Here is a 4341-nt window from a genome sequence, read left to right as displayed (position 1 = left end):
CAAAATACAGCTGATATTTAGGCTCATCATACTGTGGAAAATACATGTTGCATTGCCCCAGGACCTAAAGGTGAATGTTGGGTTGTGGAGAGGTTAAAAGAGCAGCAATGCAGGGAAGGAGCAACACTGACAGTGAAAGGGACAGATAGGAAACTCTGAGAAATTGGAAGGTTGAAATATGAAGTTTATGAAGTGAGAGTTGGGATTCTTTTCAGCTTGAATGTTCTGAACTAGATGAGGTCCCACCAGGAGAATAAAGATCAGTGGAGTTGTTATGGTTTTAAAAATGACAACATGAATAAGTTTCTCAGGTCAGACTAATTACTGAAAACGAAGTGTCTGCTCTTTGAACTTATTCAGATCTAAGCATCTTTATTCTTTTTTTAATGTTTGAGCTGTACTGACTCATTTTCTAGGATTACACCTTTTTTAACATGCTTCTACATATTTTGGCTACCGTAGAAACTTTATATGCAAGCCTTGTCCTGTCTCCAGAAATATGGAATGAAAGGAGATAGGAGAAGGTGGAAATTCTCACCACACCTCAGAAACATGCCCTAAAATGATTTCACTGATTCACCCAGAGGACAAAAAAGGATCAAACGCTCACACAAAACAAATGTGGAGAATTTAGTGGCTGACTTACAGAATCTTACATGCCTTTCTTTTTTAAGAAAATTACGATGGTCACGCACACCTGGGGTTCTATGATTTATCATTATCAGTCAGGACTTCTTTTCTCTCTTTTCCTTTATCCTCAACCACAGAGGTGAGGCTGAGGACAGTGTTTCCTGAGCCTGGTTCTGTAGATGGTGTTCCTTTTTTTTAATATTGCCACTATTGTTGGGCGACTGTGGCTCAGGGGGTTGGGAAGTGTATCTGTAACCGGAAGGTCACCGGTTCGATCCCCGGGCTCTCTGCCCTGGTCGTTGTGTCCTTGGGCAAGACACTTTACCCTGCCACCTACTGGTGTGGGCAAGAGGGGCCGATGGCGTGATATGGCAGCCTCGTTTCTGTCACCCTGCCCCAGGGCAGCTGTGGCTACAACCGTAGCTGCCTCCACCAGTGTGTGAATGTGAGAGTGAATGAATAGTGGCATTGTGAAGCGCTTTGGGTGCCTTGAAAAGCGCTATATAAATCCAATCCATTATTAAAGAAAATCTAGTTTTAGATTATATTATTGATAGATTACTGTTCTTGTGAATTAGACCTGCACAAATAAAGTTAATTCACACTAAATAAGTGAGAAATTAGCTTTCAGGGCTGAAAAGGGTTAGCGTTAAAGATAGGGGAAGGGTAGTGCAGGAATGTCGTTTTGGCAAATCTGTGTTTATGTGCAGGCAAAGGCCTGCTCTTGAATGTCATTCGCCAAAGGGAATAACAAAGTTAAGGTGGGACTTCTTTCTTTTTTTTCCCAGAGAAAATGTTAGACCAGTTTATTACCTTTGAGTCACCCACAGAAAGGCAAGCACACATAAGCCCTGGGAGTTGTAAGACCATCCTGGTGTGTCATTGGTTCCCAAAAATTCTTTTCCACTCTATCATCAGCACCAAGTCTGCAATTAGACTTGAGCTAATGGAAAACAAGTCTTTGTAATAAATCATACCAGCAAACAAACACTACTGTTCGCAATCGCTTGCACTTTCCCTCCTGTTTGCTCGTACATAACTCACAATCCCACTCATTTCCAAACACATACATGCTACATTCCGCAAAGGTTGCTGAGTTTATAAGTTAGTGTAGGGAGACTCTCCTCAGGCTGTAGGGTGCCGGTCCATATCACCAGTATTTATGCTTGCAGACAGCCTTAGGTCAAAGTCATTAGGATGTTCTTTCCTATGAGTGAGCTCCTTATGCACAAAGACATATTTCTGAAACATGATTGTTGTGGCTCAAAAACCGCAAACCCACTAAGTGGCTCTCTCTTCATTGTTGGTATTTCTGGTTTTGAAGAGTTTTTTGCTCATCATTTCTTTCTCATACTAAATTTTCCTTAATGCATAAGATTTGTGCTGCTGGCTAGGCCTCCCTTTAAACGACTGTGATCTGGACAACCTTAATTTAATCAGGGGAAACTGAATCTGAGGAAAGAGCACTTTTATTTTAGTGTCTTGTGACTAGATTACAGAAACACACACATATATATGAAGTCTATAAAGTGACACTGTGTCGTTACATTAGCACAAAAGCAATGCAAAGGCATTAAGAAAAACAAGAGCATTCAGTATGTAAAACATCTTTAAACAGAAATTTTAAATGTTTCAAGGTAACACAAAACCTGTGGTGACCCAGGACAGTTGTTAGGCCTGCTTCATGTGTCAGGTACAAAATTATTAAATACAATTTCCAAAATAATGAATTTAAAGTAAAGCAGTTTAGCCAGATGAATAGACAATAGAATAGAAAGCCTTTGCTGCTATTAGATTACACAGAAAACAATTAAATCAGGCGTGCTACACTTGATTGCATTAAAACACACAGTAACTTTGCACAAATTCTATGTAAAAATTAGATAAGTTTATAAACTAAGAAATATATGCAAAAAGTCTCAAAAAACAAAATAGGCATCTGCAGAGCTACAAAAACATATTATAGTGTTTATTCTATTAAAAAAAAGGGAGAGGAATGCTTTAACACTCTTGATTAGTTTATAAATTAAAGTCTATGATTTAAGAAATTTCTTTGCAGTTATTCACAATTTTCCACTTTGCTAACACATTTAAAGCCAAGGCAGGTCACACCGCCTACTTTTGAACAAAGACTGTACATTAGTGAAGAAGAAAAAAACGTGAGCAATGAGAGCAATTTGTATCTCTGCTGAAACTCCACAGCAAAGAGTTCAAAAGGCTTAAGCTGAGCTGGTGAGTCATTTTGAAAGAAAAGAAACTTACAAAACCAAAGTAAGCAGCTTTGTGGAGCACTGGCGATTGTGCAGATAGACTGGGACTCAAAGTGACCTGTAATTCACTGTGAATGCATCTTTAAAATGGGGAAATGTGGGTATCGCTTGAAAAATAAAATATTAGTATATTACCAATAACAGCAAATAAGTGACTTGTTGGGAAAAGAAGTACATTAATTGGAAGGTGGTCCGACTGTGATTATGGACATCCCAAATTTAGTGTTACTGTCGTTACTGAGTGGCTGCTAAACCTGTTTTTCCAGTGAGTCCCACCCATTGCCTGCAGGCAGTTGTGTGAGCAATGTTAAAGTGTGTGTGAGAAAGAGAGAGTTTCTTCTCAGTTGAGGACGCAGACTGAAAGCAGATGGGAGGGGCATGGAAAGACTTAAAGACACCTGTGGAGAAGAGGAGTGAGCGATACCTCGGCAGCTGTTTTAATTTAAATTTCAAAAGATGCATCACCTGGTGTACTGGATGTATTATCTGTACTTTAAGCAGTTTGTCTTTAAGGCCTTTGATTATTACAGCCATTACTTTACTAGTTTCTGCTTAATACTACAGATGTTGTTAAACTAGGAATGTAACTAAAAGCAGTTGTTTTTATATCCTAGGCACATCTGTCAAGGGAAAACCATACTTAAAAAAATAAAAATCTAAGCACTGATCGCATTAGTATATAATCTAGTCATTTTACTGAATCATGTATGTTGAGCATATTGTATATACAATACTTTTTTTTTTCAAATAATTAGTGTGTACATTTGAGCTATCCTGGCAAATACAAGCATTTCCTTCTTCTGCTTTATAATTGTGAGGATGCAATCGACTTCATTCCTTAACTAGAACTGCCACCATGAGTAATCCATCAACTTGACACTAACTAACAAGTTGTAAGTTTCAAGTTTCCAATTTGGGATGATCTCTAACTTGCTCTCATAATCAGTCACTTTAAAAATAACCCCACTTTACTAAAGCACACACATAACCTGACTTTTCAGAAACATCGTTATTTTAAAAAAGAAAGAACTGCATCACTTTCCAAATGCTGATCGCCTTCTGTTCAAATGCTATCTTCTGATCCGCTTTCTTAAACTGTGCTTTTAAAACTGTCTCTGTTTGCCAAATGCTCCTCTCAGACTCTGATTTCCATAACATAGCCATGCTTTCCAAAAACGAGCTGTCTTTATTGAAGCAAAAATAAAAATGTCATAATGTTTCAAAACGTCCTGCATTTGCGAGGTGTTCAAACCTGTGGACCTTAGGGTCACACACACACACACACACACACACACACACACACACACACACACACACACACACACACACACACACACACACACACACACAGTCTCCAGCTGAGTAGACAGGGGAGTGGCAGAAAGAGAGATAGAGAAAGAAAAAAGTTTTTGGCTGACAGACAGAGAGGTGTGGTCACAAG

Source organism: Astatotilapia calliptera, chromosome 17 (genome assembly GCF_900246225.1).
Source record: "Astatotilapia calliptera chromosome 17, fAstCal1.2, whole genome shotgun sequence".
Taxonomy (NCBI): Eukaryota; Metazoa; Chordata; class Actinopteri; order Cichliformes; family Cichlidae; genus Astatotilapia; species Astatotilapia calliptera.
Note: the sequence above shows the minus strand (reverse complement) of the source record.